The 20217-nt window shown below is 41.5% G+C and overlaps 1 protein-coding gene across 1 annotated transcript in view; it reads right to left on the minus strand.

Annotated features, from left to right (window-relative positions):
- The window catches only part of LOC139449941 (uncharacterized), a 119104-nt gene extending 103339 nt beyond the window's left edge, over nucleotides 1-15765 (minus strand). Inside the window, exon 1 of the mRNA XM_071231553.1 lies at nucleotides 15704-15765. The gene's annotated coding sequence lies outside the window, so the exon portion shown is untranslated. The remainder of the gene's footprint in view (nucleotides 1-15703) is intronic.
- Nucleotides 15766-20217: the final 4452 nt, after the last annotated feature.

The following is a 20217-nucleotide window of genomic DNA, read 5'->3' on the forward strand; positions in this document are numbered from 1 at the left end:
ATCATCAGATGTTGGTTTCTTGAGTGTGGGGTTCGATGAAAAATTGCCCGGATTACAGCCTCATATTCCAGATAATTGATCTGGTTAAGCTGTCTGCTTCTGACCATAGGCCTGATATTACGAGGGCTGGCTGGAAAGTTCTAAGCCTAAGTTTCAAAGACCCGTAACAAGTCGATGGTTTTCATTCATTTCTCCATATAGTCCCTTTCCAGGTTTACACACTTTTGCCAGCGATGCTGCAAGGCCTGGATGCCGGTCAAGAAGAATTTTCTTCAGCCACCCTAAAAAAGTCATTCACAGCGAAAATGACTTCATCATTACTAGGAAAATGGCGACCAGCTAGTTCCTTTTTCATTTTGGGAAACAGGTGGAAGTCTGACGGGGCCAAATCGGGTGAATACGGGGGATGGTCAATGAGTTAAAATCCACAATAATGGATTGCTGACATGGCAACCACCGATTTGTGAACAGGAGCATTGTCTTGGTGGAACAGGACTCCTTTAGTGAGCATTCCCCGTCGCTTAGCTTTGTTCCATTGATAGTCTGGCCTTTTACAAGATAGTCAATCAGCAGAATACCCTTGGAATCCCAAAAGACTGAAGTCATCACCTTTCCAGCAGAAGGAACTGACTTTGCTTTTTGGGGGGATGGTGATTCCGGATGCTTCCATTGTTTAGACTGAATTTTGGTTTCTGGTTGAAAGTGATGAATCCAGGTCTCATCCATGATTACAAATCGGGCCAAAAAATCATCGGGATCTGCTTCATAAGAGCATAAATTGTCACGAGATGTCAGGAATCTGACACGTTTCTGATCCGCTGTCAAGAGCTTTGTCACCCATGTTGCAGAAACTTTTGTCATTCCCAACTCATTGGTGATAATGTGCTCAACCATCTCATGAGAGATGCCCACAACACTGGCGATCTCTCGGGTGGTCAATCGTCGATCAGCCATCACCATGTCATGCACCTGGGTAATGTTTTCCGGAATGGTTGCTGTTGAAGGCCTTCCTGGACGCGGGTCATCGTCAATGTAAGGCTCTCTCTGCCACGCTTGAATTCCGCAGCCCACTTCTTTACAGTGGAAAAGGAAGCAGCATCATCCCCTAAACTGGAGACCATGTCAGCATGTATCTGTGTTGGAGTTAGCCCTTTCAGTTGCAGGTACTTGATGACTGCCCTATAGCCAGTTTTGTCCATTTCTGGTGATTTCAAGGGTAGGTTCACAAGATGGTACAAAACAATAATAACACTACAGTTGCAGTTCTTATGTCTATGATTCAATAAATGATTGTACTTGTTGATGGCAAAAGTTTGTTTCAATCCGATTGAGATATCCCACTTAGGCTTAGAACTTTTCAGCCAGCCCTCGTACTTCCAAGTTGAAGTGAGCTCCCCGACCTTGAAGTGGTGGTTATTGTATTCCGTCTTGTGTAAAATCGATTCCACTGTTCTTCACAAGAGGTGTTTCCTAAGTGTGTTCTGGTACTAGGATGTTAGTCTGGCTCATTAGACTTGATCCCAAGGAATGGAGATCCTGGAATGGTTGTAATTCGGACTTCTGATAATTTATTAACCATTGTAGTTGAGTTAATATTTTCCAGGTAAAAATTGTAGTCAGAGTAATTGTTGATATCGGGTTGAATCCCTTCATGCAGGTAAAATGTATAACGGATTCCTGTGTGACGAACAGCAATTGGTTTAGTCACTCGTGTACATAGCCATGGGTTGAAGCAATTCAAAGGGTAGTGTACCGCCAGTGACAAGAAGGGTGGCTTTCCTTCCAGTTGTGGAAGTCCAGGCTGTCGCCTGCTGACTGGTGACGGTTGAAAAGGGGTGACGGTTGGAATGGGGTAGCGGAGAGGTCGTCCGAAGTGTAATAGCACGACAACATGCACGAAAACTGTAAACAACGCCTTGAACCGACCAACAGTCGCCTTTATCGAACAATCAGCAAAGTAAGTTGAGTTCCAGTTCTGACAAGGTGCTACACAGTAGACATCGTTATTAACACCACACACTCTTCGTGGTAATGGTAAACTTTAGTAGTGAAGTCGTGTAAAACATGATCACAGTGGTGATTTGGTGATGTATGGGATGTGTTTATGTGAGTCACTCAGGGCTCGAAAAATTTGTTCAACCCTACTTGTCCTGCAGGGCAAGTACTTTTTATTTTGTACTCGTCCTGCCAAATTTTCACTTGCCCTATTGCTCAATGCTGAACAGACAATATCATGTATCATGTACCATGTAACCACTCAAAACAAAGTAAATAAATTGAACCATCTGCTAAAATACTGACAAGCCTACTGTTTTCCAAATCCTGAGCAGTTTCTTTCTTCAACACATCTGCTATAGATTGGGTGAATGCCGTGCAAGCATGATCATTCAAATAATTTGTATCAAGTATTACACCATTCTTAGACTGCAACTGACAAAAACTTGGAAATTTTGAAAATGGTTCCCCTTCTATTGCAATATAGTAGGCTGTTGTGAATAGCTTTTCATAAACTTCTCTGTTTTTTTCGTCAACTTTTTGCATTGACTTGGCAAACTGCGCAGTCTGGGGTTTGTTAAATTTTTTATCATGTTCACAGCACTGAATATGCTTCCTACTTTTAGCGTGAAATTTCAAAGTTTCTTTTCTGAAATTATGATGTAAACCAGTTACGAGTCCACATTTGGGATCAGATAGTTTGGGGTATTTTCGACAGACAGTGCAATACAACTTGCTGTCATCATCGTCAAATTTTGCCCATTCAAATTCACTCAACCACGCAGATTGTACAACACGTTTTCGCTCTTGTGTATCGTATTGTTTTTGACTAAGTTTTCGTTTCTCCGCCTGTGCAGTCAACTTTTTGTCGGCACGACCCTCCGACGAGAAAAACTTTCTCATTTCCGCCATTTTGGTTTACCGTATTTTCTTGAGTATAGTGCGCACCTTTTTATCCAAAAACACAGCTGTGTAGAAGGGGGTGCGCATTATACACGAAATAATGAGTTTTGATGTTTTTTCCCCCATGGAAAGAGTGTGAGCGCTGAACACCGGAAATACCATGTCAACAAATCCATACTGAAGTACGCAAATTAGTCATGTAATTTACACTGTCTGGCTATAAAAAGTGTTCTTTGTATATCTGGACTTATGTTTGTAACTTATTTTATTAATTTTATTCAAAATTCCTTTTAATATTGTTTCAATTAATTTCGGCGAAATCGTGTGTGAAGCGATCGGAAGATCGCACAACTCACCGTTATTAACAGCAACCACGGTCAGATTACCGCTATTGACGCCTTGAAACAAACTTTAGTTGACAGAGAATGGATACATATATCATAAATGACATACTTCGACTCGTTAAAAGTCATATTTGTTTTTGTTGGACGATTCTATGTCAACACGTAATTCTCGCGATCACGTGCACGGGAGCCTTGACGGTGACTGGTCGGACTGGTTCCATGTAAAAAATAATACCCGGCAATAGCGATCAGCTGCTTCGCTTAGGGTTATTATTATTTTTAAAATGTTGAGTGAAAGCTGCATCTAAATAAACAAGATATTGGAATATATGGCTATTATTCCTGATAAAAAAAATAGTTTCAAATACAATTTTTGACGATCCTTGCATTAAAAGTTATATCATTTGGGTGTGTCTTGCTCGAATCACCGGTAGTTAGCAACCGGCCGCTTACATCAATAAATAAAGACTGGTTTCAGCGCAAAGCCTGCGCAAAGATACATCAAGAGACAAACCTCAGCCTAATGTGTTAATGCTATGCGCGACATAAATGTCGATCGGCTGAATGGCCATGATTTCCGTGTCAATATATCGCACATCAAAACAAATATAAATTAAACTGCTGTGAGTATCTGCTGAGTATTTGATAATTTTAGCTTGCCCGACATCAGTTACCACTCGTCAATACGAGCGGACGAGTGGATTTTTCGAGCCCTGTCTGAGTGGTGTTTTTGAAGCTGGAAACTTTGTACTAGGACGTTTCCACACCAAGATCGAAGAATAAGAAGAAATGCATAGTGTGAGATAGGATAAGTTTAAAAATTTCCATAGCAATGGACCTTCAAACCCAAACCCTACTCACAGATACCTGAGGCAGAGGTGAGCGGAATAAAGGTTTGGGACATCGATCTTTTGCGGCTGTTGTTGTTTTTGTTTTGTTTTTTGATCGGCCGCACCGACTGGTGCCTTCATATATTAAGACTAAAAAGTCTCTACAGATGAGTTCATCCACCCTCCAAATGGGACTCAATGTGGGAAACCCGAACAATAAAAAAACATGTAATACCACGTAAATGTTTTTAATGATTTATTCTGTAAATACAATTGGAATCCGCAGGGATTACAAAGTATAGCAGTTTATTATCTGCGAAGGTTGGTTGGTTGGTTTGTTGTTTAACGCCGCACTCAGCAATATTCTAGCTATATGACGGAGGTCTGTAAATAATTGAGTCTGGACCAGACAATCCAGTGATTGATATCATGAGCATCGATCTACGCAATTAGGACCGATGACATGTATCAACCACGTCAGCGAGCCTGACCACCCGATCCCGTTAGTCGGCTTTTCCGACAAGCATAGTCGACTTTTACGTCGCGAAGGTAGTGAGACGTGAAAAAGCAGTATCAGACTTCCAAATTTTGCCTTCCATGATGGTTGAAAAGGTGCAGTTACTGTGGAGGGCCATGATAGAAGTAAGTATACGCTCCCAGAATGATGGAGTGGAGCCAAAAGGATAGCATTGTACGAGAAATTTTCAATGTAGACGCGGTGGACAATGGGGTGAAAAGTCTCTTCCGGGAATGTCTGTGGAGGAGGTCTTCATGGTCGTTCGATCCAAAAATAGAGCGGGGGGAATCATAAATAGCCGTTAAATAGCCGAGAAGTTAGTTCTTTGCCATGAAATTCCAACGAGGCCCGAGGAACACTTTGCCACCTCCGGGTCTGTCAAACTGGACCGTAGTGACATCAAAAACATGAATTTCGCTAACCCGTGCAGCAGTGGCCAAAGCCAACAAAAAGTCGGTCTTCAGCGTAACAGTCTCGGAGTCCTTCTCCGTCAGTGGTTCGTAATCACCGGAAACCAGGTGTTGAAGAATACCGTTTAGGTCCCACGAAGGAGGCTGAAAATGAGCAGCTTGGTCGGCTAATTTGTAGGAACGGATGAGCGATTGTAGTTCCGTAACCGTGGAAACCTTTGCACCGGAAGTGGTAGCGATGACGGAGGTAGGTTGCCAACGTGGATCCCCGGAGTTTCCGAGTCAAACGCAGGTGATGTAAATATTCGGCAATCTCTTGAGGCAAAACCGAGGAAGGAGAGGAAATATCACGAGCATGACAATAAGTCTCAAAAGCCGTCCACTTGTGGTCAAAAAGGCGCCTGGTGGATGAAGAGACCACTTGGTTGGTGATGGTCTGTCTGGTCGGGACAGGGAGTTGAATATCCCCGGAATGTGCCGAGCGTGGACGTGCATGTTGAGGGAGTTGATGAGACGAATGAACTCAAGAGCAAGTGAGAGTATCCCATCCTGTTGATGGACCACACTACAGCCGCGTTGTTGGACAGGATCATGAGGGAGGAGGACCAGAGGAAGTGCGACCAATGTAAAATTGCGAGAATTGCTGCCTTGAACTCAAGATTGTTGTTGTGAAGGTAACGTTCTACGTGGGACCACCACCCTGCTACTTGCCAATCTTGAAAATGTTCTCCCCAACTGACGGTTCAAGCGTGGATGAACAGATGGAGGGAGGGGACAAATGGCGTCAAGGAGACCCCGTTGCAAACGTTTGACGCGACCAGCCACCATTGAAGATGAGGGTGGAGATTGAGCGATAGAGAGATCGTTGTTGATAAAGGACACAAGAAAAAATTGAAGAGGTCGCAAATGAAGTCGAACAAGTACAGTGAGGAGGCCCAGGAGTTGTTCCCACTGGCCCAATTGAAGCGGCTGTTTGAGTGCTCACGGTACGAGACACTGAATCTTCACCCACCGGTCGTGGAGAACGAACAACAGACCTTGTCGAGTGTTGAACAGGGCTCCAATGAATTGGAGACGTTGTTGTAAAATATTAGGGTTTTGTCAGTCCCATTAACACAGAGCGAATGTTCGTCACCAACTTACAGATTGGTCTTCTTGGTACCACACATGTAGAATCCCATCCTCGTCGCCAAAATTGTAGTGTTCTTTCAATAACCAAGAGACAACCTGCCAACTTCCCACTACAGTTGTGAATGCGAGTTGTAGACGGTGGAAGTCGGCATCTGCGTGAACTTGAATGCAGTCATGTAGATAGGAATCGAAACACAATCCCGCGAAGATGTAGGTAGGGTCAGGTGGGTAAAAAGCCACGGGGCCGAAGAAATTCCAAACAGGAGCACCTACCATTGGTAATGGTGGTCTTGAAAAATGAACCGGAGGAAGTGACGGTGCTCCCAATGGATGGGAACGTACAGAAAAGCGTCTTAGAGATCGAGACTGACCATATAATCGCCGGGATGAATGAGCGTACGAAGGAGTGCGATCGACGTCATGCGAAAATGTGGTGGGGTTGTATGTAGCATTTAAAGTCTTCATGTTGAAAATGAGCCGTAGTTTTAAAGTGTCCTTTTTGGGGATAAGAAAAAAGAGGGAATAAAACCCGGGGGTCGAGGGAAGTGTGCTGAGACATTTTAAAGAGTTTTTTGCTAGTAACGTACCTACAGTGTCGATCAATGTTGGTAGCTGCCTGGCCGGATACATTCTCTGATGGGGATGGAGCGTCGTAGGTAGCGTCGCAATCATCGGTAATCGATATCCTTGTTGAAGCTGCTGTGTCAAGAAGGGGTCTGGGAGAATGGTCAAATTTCTTCCTGCCCCACCTCCACCTTAGGTTGAGCACTTCTGAGAGAGAGTAGAAACGTCACTGTCAATATCTGGGGAGGCGACCGTAGTAGACATGCCATCAGTGCCTGTGTCTTCAAGGATGAAGCGGGGGATATGGAGACGATCCTGTAGTCAACGAAAGGACGCAAAAGCCGCATCTAGGTTAGAGTTAATGTCCAGTAAGACCGGTCTGGGAGGGAGCGTGATCTTGGACAAACTAGCTGACGGAACTGCGAATACGGAGGACCTATCCGCAGCCGAAGTCGTCTGCTGTAACTGCAATTTATCAGCTATCCAATGCATGACCTATTCAGGGTCTGCTAGGTCAAAACTCCCACCCGAGGAAGGCGTTGACGAGGGATCGTCAAGAACGCCTGACGGGTGTGAACTGTCAGTTGGTTGAGCCTGGATACCAGAATCCTGAAGTAGAGGCCAAACCACCCGATCCTGGAGGGGTTGAGCGGGAGGCAACTGAAACCGGAACAGGATCAGTACGTTGAGGAGTCGATGAAGGATCCGAACGGTGAAGGAGGACAGTGGATATTGCTTTTACAAGAGAGTCGAACGATGGTTCCGAAGTCTTTTGTTGATCCCTGTGATCCCAACTCGTGGGTAGGATAGGTGGACAAGGATCGGGAGGAGCCGACCTAGAAGGATTACGATCCGGCGATCTGTGCGCCGAATGAGAATGGCTCCGAGAATGACTTCGACAAACGCCGATCCTGTGAACTGTAAGACGGGTAGGCGTAGCCGGCATGGTGGCTGTGGTCAGGAAAAGGCTAAGTGAAAATATTGCAGGACGAGTACAACATAATATCAACTTGCCCTGCAGGAAAAGTTGGGTTTGAGACCATTTTAAAGCCTGGTTTAGTGTTGATTCCTCTATACCGGTGTACATAACGGACCAATCATTTGATATTCTACAAGGTGGCTTGGATTTTGTATAGAGATTAGATATTTCTTCAGCTTCAGCTACAAAACCAGATATATTTTTTTATTTACACCTTGCAACAATGTAATTTTTTGGGCAGTCTTTTTTTCATCAGTCTGAAGCATAATTAATTTTATCAAGAAGTTTCAGGGACAAAATATTCTTTTGGAAAAAATCCAAGCCCCCTCCCAAACAGGATATCAAATGGTTGTTCCCCAATACATCAATCCAAATGTAATTCCTTTAATGGTGTATTGTTGACTCCATTAGCAGTGTGTAATATACTACTCTAACTTTGCTGAGGATCCTCACTTTAAAAGGTAATATGACAAATCTGTTGAATTACCCAAAGACAATATTGCATGAAGACGTGTTTAATGAACAGAAGTATGTTGTCGTGTGCCACACAATGCCAACAAACAACATGTGACCAACAATCAGTCAGATCACTTGTCAAAGTGAGAGTATCTGACCAAAACTGAAACATAAAAAAATCACACAAAAATAATTCATTGTCCAAAAAACAACTCACAGTACACAGCCTGGTATCGTTGTCTCATGCTCCTAATAAGTTTTGGGATGCTTCCCAAGGGAAGATTGTTCCACTCTTCTAAGTTCAGCAAGATCATTGCCGAGTTCCTAAAGAGTTGTTGGAAGGACAGGGCATCGTCGTGAGAGGGCGATCTGCAGTTTGTTCCATGTGATTGATAGGGTTGAGGTCAAGCCACTCCATGCGGACAATGGGCTCCTGCTCTAACTAGGCATCAACAACCCTGGCACAATAAGGTCGTGCGTTATCATCCATGAGGATGAAGTCCAGATACAGTGGCATCTGCATACGGTCTCATGTACACATAAAAAATGTCATCCCAATAGCGCACCGCTGATGTAGGAAATGGTGATCAGTTCTTCCACTTCTACTGATCCCACCCCATTTCATAACTGACCGCCCTACACTGCAGTCATATTCAGCTATGGTGGAATCCTGAAATCATTCTTCTTGTATATGCCACACTCAGGCATGATGATCTAAGAGTTAAGACAGTATATCGATTCATCAGTGAAAAGTAATACAGCCCCGTCCTGGTCTGTCCAAATGACATAATCTTCAGCCCAATCCCAACATGCCTGCCTGTGATGTCGGTGAAATGCGAATGCATGCCCTCCATGACCACCTGCATGTCACTGGGTAGCTGATCCAAACGTCTGGTATCAATGATACCATGCCGATCAAACATTTTGTACTATGGATTTTGCAATATATACAGGGTTATAGATCGGCAGCCCAGAGAATTTTGGTCAAACGAACAAGGTACCGATATCCGAACACAGGAACATTTACTGTGTAACCCAACATATTCATATATGGATGTCTGCCGGGGACCATTCAAGGGCTGGATCAAACATTGGAGGTACAACATGAAAGTAAGTGTAAATGAACTGGTTCATCTCACAGAGTACAGAATGGGCCACACCAGACAAATTTTCCTCTGCATAAGGTCCGCCATACCCCCAAGAGAGGGTCCCAAAATTTGGGCTGGGTTAAACATTGGAGGTACCACATGAAATCAACAGAAAATGAACTATTACACTCTACTAAGTATTAAATTCCCATTGCCAGACAAATCGTCTGCTGCATAAGGCCCACCAGACACCCCCAAATGTTGACCCTTAATGCACTCAGTGGACACTCTGGTAAAATTTGACTAGAGTATACATTCAAAGTACCAGATGAAAGTAGGTTTAGATGAACAGGTACATGTTACTGAGTACAAAACGGCCCATACCTGACAAATGTTCCTCTGCATAAGGTCCGCCATACCCCCAGAGAGGGTCCCAAAATTTGGGCTGGGTTAAACATTGGAGGTACCACATGAAATCAACATAAAATGAACAATTACACTCTACTTATTGCACAATACCCATTGCCAGACAAATCATTGTCTGCATAAGGCCCGCCAGACATCCACAAAAAGTTGACCCTTCAGGTATACACGGGTAAACTTGGGCTGGAATAGATATCGATTGTACCACATTAAGGTAAGTTTAAATGAACAGGTTCATATCAAAGAGTACAGAATGGGCCACACCAGACAAATCTTCCTCTGCATAAGGCTTAAACATTGGAGGTATCACATGGAACCAACATAAAATGAACTATTACACTCTACTTATTACAAAATACCCATTGCCAGACAAATCATCTTCAGCATAAGGCCCGCCAGACACACCCTCACCCCACCCCACACAGTTGACCCTCTGTAATCCCAGTGTGCATAATGAAACATAGGAGGCAGAAGAGCACTGGACATCAGCTCTGAGAGTCAACAGATGGTCAAATTTATGTTTTGTTCTTAAAGATGGAAAAGGATTTTATTGAGATTAAAAATCACGTATTTATAAAATTAGGTCTCTGAATACTAGTATTGATATCATAGATTAGGCCTATCGTTGAAATGTAATGAAAATGGCATGAATCTGATTCTTGTGAATATATCTGATCAGCTATGAAGTCTTCAAAGCATGCTATAGTCTGATAGCTTGCCTATGGATTCCTACAAGCCAGATAGGCATATGATGCTATGTGCCATGATTTTTATATACTGAACAACAAAAGTTCCTGTGACATTGAATAAGATTTAATGCAAAGTTATGTTTTTTACCAAATCTGAAACAATTTCGGTTTGCAACAGATAAAAGACTCCTGTAATTGTTCAAATGGTTTAATGCGTGATTTCATAAAAAAACATGAACATGCCAAAATGTCAATTTACAAATCAATAGCGAGTGTGTCCACCTCTGGTTGCGATGCAAGCAACACATCTTCGTCCCATGGAATGGACCAGGCGTCTCACAAAGTCCTGTGGGATATCTGTCCATATCTGTCCAAATTTATGTTTTGTTCTTAAAGATGGAAGGATTTTATTGACATTAAAATCACGTATTTATATAAAATTAGGTCTCTGAATACTAGTATTGATATCATAGATTAGGCCTATCGTTGAAATGTAATTAAAATGGCATGAATCTGATTCTTGTGAATATTTATCTGATCAGCTATGAAGTCCTCAAAGCCTGCTATAGCCTGATAGCTTGGCTATGGATTCCTACAAACCCAAACATGCTTAGGTAGTCCTCAAAGCCTGCTATAAGAATGGTTAATGATAGTCCCTTATACAATTTGGAAATCTCTTGGTGATAGTTGTGTTTAAAAACCTATGATCTCCGTTTATTTAGCAAGTTTTATCATCTAAAAAGTTGAATTCCGTCCAAATATGTCCATATCAATTTTACATAGACGTCCTCTCTTCGTTGACAAGATACTATTGTGTCAGGCAAATTAAGTCTAACTAATGCAATGTAAATGATTGGTTGCATAGTTCTCGCTCGATCGTAGGCCTACCTTGTCACACAAATTTAAAAATGGCTTGAAAGTTTACAAATATGTTCGTACGAGTAAGCTTTAGAAGAGGAGCGCAAATTAATAAGGTAAGGGTTTTAGAAAAGGCTCTCTTTTTTTATCGTGGCGAGGTTTCTTTAACAAAATTCAAACCAGATCTCCTTTGTGTTGACATTCCTGCAGGTTATGTGTCATCAAGCATGGTTTTGTCCATGCAGCATCCATTGATACTGTGAGCTAGTCTAATCTCGATATCTCGATAGGCCTAGCCTTTGATATAAGTCTAATGATACCATTGGTTGATTTTCCATACGCAATAGTATCTCGTCAACGAAGAAAAGACGTCTATGTAAAATTGATAGATATGGAGATATATTTGGCCTGAATTCAGCTTTTTAGATGATAAAACTTGCTAAATAAATGGACATCATAGGTTATTAAACACAATTATCGCCCAGATTTTCCAGATTATCGTCCCAAAACATTTCCGAGTGGTATTATGGGCTATCATTAACCATTCAACAACACTCAACAACAAAAGTTCCTGTGACACCAATATTTTAGTGTATTTTTCAAACAAGTAAAGTTTGGTTTTCATTATTGTAGTACATGTATGGAATCAAGTCACAAAAACGCAACTGCTACACTATAACATTACTATAGAAGTCTATGGGAAAACATTTGGTTGTGTGTAACCTACAGAAAAGCATGCATTCCATGCAAAAGTTGGCTTTTATACAAGGCCCATGCATTTCACTACCCAAGAAAGGGTATAAAAACATTTGCGTTAACGGGATTCCATATGCATTGTTTAGCATCGTACTGACAACAACCACTCAGAAAAACAACAAAATTACGCAATTATTCAACATTATGAAATGCCATGGTTGTTTGAAAATGAGCGTCTGCGAGCCATTGGTATGCTTGAAGCAGGATCGAGTCAACGTGATGTTGCAAGACAATTTAACTTCCACAGAAACACCATTTGGTGTTTATGGCAACGTTGGCAACAGACGAATGCAGTCAGAGATCATCCTTGGAGTGGCAGGCCACGCGTCACCAATAATCGACAAGACAACTGGATTCGAACAACACACCTACGAAATCGATTCCAGCCAGCAACAGTGACTGCAGGAAGCATCCCTGGCCTTCGACGAATATCTTCACAAACCGTACGTTGCCGCCTGAGATGTGCAGGGATTGTCGCCAGAAGACCCGCCAGACGTCCCATTTTGACAGGAAACCACCGTCAAGCACGTCTACAGTGGTGCAGACAGCGTCTACGCTGGACGGTAATACAGTGGGGACAAGTTCTATTCACTGACGAGTCTCGTTTTCACCTCAGACACAGCGATGGACGGATTCGAGTGTACCAACGTCGAGGTGAATGTTACATCATTGTGTCATGGAAGAAGATCGGTTCTTGGGCTGCAGCGTTATGGTATCGGGTGATTACAGCAAGACAAAGGACCCGTTTGATAGAGGTAGAGGTAAATCTCAAGAAACAGCGCTACCGCGACGAGATCATCAGGATCTCTTCAACAAAACAACGTGAATGTCATCCCCTGGCCTGGTCGCTCCCCTGATCTATCACCAATCGAGCACATGTGGGATTAGATGGATCGACGCCTTTGCCGTCAACCACGTGTTCCACAGACACTCCAGGAACTTCGAAACATGCATTATCTGAAGTCAGTATGGCAAATTAAACCATTTGAACAATTACAGGAGTCTTTTATCTGTTGCAAACCAAAATTGTTTCAGATTTGGTAAAAAACATAACTTTGCATTAAATCTTATTCAATGTCACAGGAACTTTTGTTGTTCAGTATATAAAAATCATGGCACATAGCATCATATGCCTATCTGGCTTGTAGGAATCCATAGGCAAGCTATCAGACTATAGCATGCTTTGAAGACTTCATAGCTGATCAGATATATTCACAAGAATCAGATTCATGCCATTTTCATTACATTTCAATGATAGGCCTAATCTATGATATCAATACTAGAATTCAGAGACCTAATTTTATAAATACGTGATTTTAATCTCAATAAAATCCTTCTCCATCTTTAAGAACAAAACATAAATTTGACCATCTGTTGACTCTCAGAGCTGATGTCCAGTGCTCTTCTGCCTCTTATGTTTCATTATGCACACTGGGATTACAGAGGGTCAACTGTGTGGGGTGGGGTGAGGGTGTGTCTGGCGGGCCTTATGCTGAAAATGATTTGTCTGGCAATGGGTATTTTGTAATAAGTAGAGTGTAATAGTTCATTTTATGTTGGTTCCATGTGATACCTCCAATGTTTAAGCCTTATGCAGAGGAAGATTTGTCTGGTGTGGCCCATTCTGTACTCTGTGATATGAACCTGTTCATTTAAACTTACCTTAATGTGGTACAATCGATATCTATTCCAGCCCAAGTTTACCCGTGTATACCTGAAGGGTCAACTTTTTGTGGATGTCTGGCGGGCCTTATGCAGACAATGATTTGTCTGGCAATGGGTATTGTGCAATAAGTAGAGTGTAATTGTTCATTTTATGTTGGTTTTATGTGGTACCTCCAATGTTTAACCCAGCCCAAATTTTAGGACCCTCTCTGGGGGTAAGGCGGACCTTATGCAGAGGAACATTTGTCAGGTATGGGCCGTTTTGTACTAAGTAACATGTACCTGTTCATCTAAACTTACTTTCATCTGGTACTTTGAATGTATACTCTAGTCAAATTTTACCAGAGTGTCCACTGAGTGCATTAAGGGTCAACATTTGGGGGTGTCTGGCGGGCCTTATGCAGCAGACGATTTGTCTTGCAATGGGTATTTTATACTTAGTAGAGTGTAATAGTTCATTTTCTGTTGATTTCATGTGGTACCTCCAATGTTCATCTTCCCAGGGCAAGGGAGTTAACCAACTTTAAAAGTCCAGTTTCCACCCTTGCCGAACTTGGCTGGAATTACTGGGCTTGATCGTTGCGCCACCAGTGGCTATTACCAATTATTTCCCTTCTAAGCCTCTCCTATGGACCAATCAGATTCCACCATTCGTATCACTTGCGTTTGCTTCACACAAAATGGTGGCGCCCAGTCAAGACGATCTGATCGATAGTCAAGATCTATATTGTGATAAAACGGGTCTTACATCGCGAAATGCATCAAATCACATGAGCACCTTGATTAAAAACATGAAAGGATTTGGAAAATATCTGCTGACAACGAATTGGCGATGCACCTGCTTCGCAAACCCTGCAATCGATCGAAATCTGCACGCAGTTTACGAACTGGATTTTGATTTCGGTGCGCGATTTTGATTGGTCTTTGCATATACTCGTTAGTCCAGACAAAACGTTACTCCATGATACCAGCCTAGTTCGGCAAGAGTGGAAACTGGATTTTATAGTCAGTTAACTCCTTTAACTGCCAGGATAAAAAATCACGACTGAAGAAAGTCAATGTCTCAACATCGTGCCAATTTCACATACAGATCAGCATTTTGACAATTTATAACGGCCACAAAACTGTTTTTGAAGCCAAATAGATGCTATTAGTACCCAAGTGGATCATGACATATTACATTGTGCTATAAATAGCCACACAATGGCCGACAGGGAGTTGCATCCCACGATGGATTGGAACAGGGCTGATCGCCCACAAACTTTCAAAGAGTTTATCTGAGATGTAAAGATAAAAGACGAAGAGGGATGTTATGATGTGCCTATATTGTGGACTATTTTGTATCAGAGAAACGCACGTGCATGAATACAGGCGCAGGGGTCAGTCCCAGCATAGCTGCTAGGCCTGTCTGTTCATCATGAAATTGACCCGTGAAGATCCGGGATAGAATAGATCTTCAGCAACCCATGCTTGCCGTAACAGGTGACTATGCTTGTCGTAAAAGGCGACTAACGGGATTGGCTGGTCAGGCTCGCTGACTTGGTTGATGCATGTCATCGATCACAATTGCGTGGATCGATGCTCATGATATAAATCACTGGATTGTCTGGTCCAGACTCGATTATTTACAGACCGCTGTCATATAGCTGGAATATTGCTGATTGCGGCTTTAAACAACAAACCAATCAATCAATCATCATGAAATTTAGGTCCTTTAATGGTTACCCAATCATTGTATATCAATATAATTTCAATAGTACTCATTTTCGAAATTAGGAACTTGTCAATATGATAGACCTACGTCTACTTGATTGTTGGAGGCAATTTAAAATGTTTTATTTTGTGGTAAACGTTCTCTCGACCTTGTCACCTGAACTTTATCATTTATGAATAGCGGGGTAAACTGTCCTAAAACAACCGCAGTTATCGCTGAAGCTGTACCCAGATGGGTCATGAGCTGACTAGGCTATATCATGAATCAAAATTCCACTCGTTTCGTAACAACTGGTACATTTACAACTTGATGCATCTGAACAGACCAAGCTGTCGCACCCGTACTCAATGCCACAACAATAAGCACTTCAAATAAACTTACTGACACTGCATTGGCATAACTGCTCTCTTGTTGATGTCAACAACGGTAAAAGTGCATGTGATACTGGGTCATGTGATATTTAGGGGGCAGTAACTCTAACCTGACTAACTGTCTGCTTCTGTAAATATACTATACTTTCGGATATCCAATTGAGCGGGTTCGAAGCGCGCTTTTCTCAGAACTGAGTGGGCTACACATTCTGGGCCCGATTATATGTCGGATATATACAGTACTAGTGGAAAAACATTCCTGTGAACCATAAAATTGAATCATGTATCACAATCACATGTACAAACACTTTGTTTGGAGTATCAAAGGGGTGCTGCCACCCAGCTGCGCGTGACAAGACACTGGGCTACAGTCTATTAGGACAGCGGAAACAACCCTTGCTGGTTAAAGATGAGTTGCAGCAGACTTGCTGTTCCGTCTCCGGTCGCGCATACGGGGCGATCGGGTAGCCAAGTGGTTAAAGCTTTAGCTCGTCACGCCGAAGACCCGGGTTCGATTCCCGACATGGGTACAACGTGTGAAGCCCATTTCTGGTGTCTCCAACCATGATGTTGCTGGAATGTTGCTAAAAGCGGCGTAATACCATACTCACTCACTATAGTCCAATTTAAAAAAAAGTATTTACGCAGTGAAAGCATTTTCGGATTGCGTGGAAATAAGATGAGTAAGATTGATTTGGATCCCGTTTGCGTGTTCCTATAGATGATAGTTAATCACGCAACGTAATGTCATGTCAGTAGATTATAATATTTAAAAAGTTGATGTACTTGAAGCCGTAAATGAAACCCCTATTTGCCATTGTACGTGGATATTGTATACCATCAACTGTCGGATGTAAACTGATCAAGAAGATAAAAAGCATCAATATCCCCCTTCCTTTGTAAATATTTAAAAAATCAAACAACGTAAAAGCCATATACCTCACCACACCACACACGTTAAGCATGTTTAAAGTTTCACGTCAATTAAAACCTGATGGCAATTCACTGCAGTGCTTCGATGAAGTCTGGTTAAACAAACTTCAATGGTCTGTGGTATGGTAAAGTGGATCTCCTCGTCTAACGACATGACGTGTCTGATGTGTTTGCTGCACACTAACGAGCCAATGCTGGTAATATAATGTAGTTATATTATCTTACTGTTGAAATATATGCGTAAATCTAAACCTTGTCGTACACGATTTCAAGGCTAATGAAATCCGTGACATCTATGATTGCCTTTACGATTATTTCACACGTTAGAAAAATACTTGAAAACGATGGCTATATTTACAAACCTCTGTCATCTATGTTCATTATGACTTGAATGCTATTTTATTTCATGACCTGCGTAAAAAATATAATTTCAGCAGCCAAATGATACGTACATTTCAAACGCTGGTGATATGGGCCGCGGTCTTTGATGTACCTTTGATTACCTAAACTGCATAAATTTGGGAAATATTGTGCCTTCGTTGGGTGTTATTTAACAAACGGCTTTTGAGACACAAATGTACATTCACTTTCGCTTTCTTTTAATCCTGTCATTCTCACTCACTAGGTGATGAAACTAAACTAAAATGTTTAGTATTCGTTATCCTAATAAAATAGACAGATTTTGTCAGTCAATTTGCAAAATAACTGAAATATTTAGGCGTTTTATAAATTGCCTTAGTGAAAATTCAGTCATTTAAGACATTCACTTAACATATACACATGATATGATGGGCAATGCTCAGGTGAAATCATACTTTAAGTTAAGTCAAAACCGTGTAAACGAAAATCGAGGGATACAAGTAAGTGACTAGTCAAAACTTCGTTACCATTACCGATGCGAACTCCAAAGATGCCTACATTTCATTATTAATTCCAGGTTATTTTATAGTCTCCGTTAATTCCAAGGCAAAACTGCAATTCATTTTTGTTGATCAATGTGACGACTCGCCCTTATACTATTGATAAAAGCGACAATAACACTAATGTTTGGTGCAGCACAGGTCGCGATTATTCGAGATTTCACGGATATCATCCGGGTATTCACGGGAGAAAAAACAATTCACAAAGAATTGTCAGGGCCTGTTTAGTAACACTTAAGCCTTTAGTGTATATAAACAATCATTTTGAAGTACAAATGCTTCACATTATTGTGATGGTAAAAGTACTTAAGCTAGTTAATACTCTAATCCGTGGTATCAGATTAAAATTTGTTGAGAAACACTCAAAAGCGGTGGGTTGGCGGTGGCCTCCTCCAGGGTGCGCGCTTTCGTCGCTCTTCGGGTACAGGGCTCGAAAAAATTGTTCAACAGGGCAAGTACTGCAAGTCCTGCAGGGCAAGTACTTTTTATTTTGTACTCGTCCTGCCAAATTTTCACTTGCCCTATTGCTCAATGCTGAACAGACAATATCATGTATCATGTACCATGTAACCACTCAAAACAAAGTAAATAAATTGAACCATCTGCTAAAATACTGACAAGCCTACCCCAAATCCTGAGCAGTTTCTTTCTTCAACACATCTGCTATAGATTGGGTGAATGCCGTGCAAGCATGATCATTCAAATAATTTGTATCAAGTATTACACCATTCTTAGACTGCAACTGACAAAAACTTGGAAATTTTGAAAATGGTTCCCCTTCTATTGCAATATAGTAGGCTGTTGTGAATAGCTTTTCATAAACTTCTCTGTTTTTTTCGTCAACTTTTTGCATTGACTTGGCAAACTGCGCAGTCTGGGGTTTGTTAAATTTTTTATCATGTTCACAGCACTGAATATGCTTCCTACTTTTAGGGTGAAATTTCAAAGTTTCTTTTCTGAAATTATGATGTAAACCAGTTACGAGTCCACATTTGGGATCAGATAGTTTGGGGTATTTTCGACAGACAGTGCAATACAACTTGCTGTCATCATCGTCAAATTTGCCCATTCAAATTCACTCAACCACGCAGATTGTACAACACGTTTTCGCTCTTGTGTATCGTATTGTTTTTGACAAAGTTTTCGTTTCTCCGCCTGTGCAGTCAACTTTTTGTCGGCACGACCCTCCGACGAGAAAAACTTTCTCATTTCCGCCATTTTGGTTTACCGTATTTTCTTGAGTATAGTGCGCACCTTTTTATCCAAAAACACAGCTGTGTAGAAGGGGGTGCGCATTATACACGAAATAATGAGTTTTGATGTTTTTTCCCCCATGGAAAGAGCGTGAGCGCTGAACACCGGAAATACCATGTCAACAAATCCATACTGAAGTACGCAAATTAGTCATGTAATTTACACTGTCTGGCTATAAAAAGTGTTCTTTGTATATCTGGACTTATGTTTGTAACTTATTTTATTAATTTTATTCAAAATTCCTTTTAATATTGTTTTAATTAATTTCGGCGAAATCGTGCGTGAAGCGATCGGAAGATCGCACAACTCACCGTTATTAACAGCAACCACGGTCAGATTACCGCTATTGACGCCTTGAAACAAACTTTAGTTGACAGAGAATGGATACATATGTCATAAATGACATACTTCGACTCGTTAAAAGTCATATTTGTTTTTGTTGGACGATTCTATGTCAACACGTAATTCTCGCGATCACGTGCACGGGAGCCTTGACGGTGACTGGTCGGACTGGTTCCATGTAAAAAATAATACCCGGCAATAGCGATCAGCTGCTTCGCTTAGGGTTATTATTAATTTTAAAATGTTGAGTAAAAGCTGCATCTAAATTAACAAGATATTGGAATATATTATTCCTGATAAAAAAATAGTTTCAAATACAATTTTTGACGATCCTTGCATTAAAAGTTATATCATTTGGGTGTGTCTTGCTCGAATCACCGGTAGTTAGCAACCGGCCGCTTACATCAATAAATAAAGACTGGTTTCAGCGCAAAGCCTGCGCAAAGATACATCAAGAGACAAACCTCAGCCTAATTGTTAATGCTATGCGCGACATAAATATCGATCGACCGACTGAATGGCCATGATTTCCGTGTCAATATATCGCACATCAAAACAAATATAAATTAAACTGCTGTGAGTATCTGCTCGTCCGTCAGGACGAGTATTTGATAATTTTAGCTTGCCCGACATCAGTTACCACTCGTCAATACGAGCGGACGAGTGGATTTTTCGAGCCCTGGGGTATATAAGTGGAATACTACAATCCGACAAATACAGATCAGCCAAAGATATAAAATCAAATCTTATCCATATACGAAAATAGAAATCTTATCAATACAAAAACAGAAATGTTATCATTTCTAAAACTGACAATAGATATATGTACCCTAGTCACACGGTTTATTCTAACTTTGCCAGCTCACTGCATTAATTTCTGGTAATAGACTTCTTGGTATATCGAATGAATGGGTATGGTGTCCTTGTCCAAGTCATTCACTGTCGCCAGGAACTTATCAACAACGATCTTGTCCTCGTTTGGAAGATGCATGGTATTTCTGGTAGTATAAGTGGGTATGTCAGGCTAAACTTAGGGTGAACACTGGTAGTGTCTGATCAAGTAGATAGATGATAC

This window comes from Haliotis cracherodii, unplaced genomic scaffold (genome assembly GCF_022045235.1).
Source record: "Haliotis cracherodii isolate W230 unplaced genomic scaffold, xgHalCrac1.p SCAF_8, whole genome shotgun sequence".
Classification (NCBI taxonomy): domain Eukaryota; kingdom Metazoa; phylum Mollusca; class Gastropoda; order Lepetellida; family Haliotidae; genus Haliotis; species Haliotis cracherodii.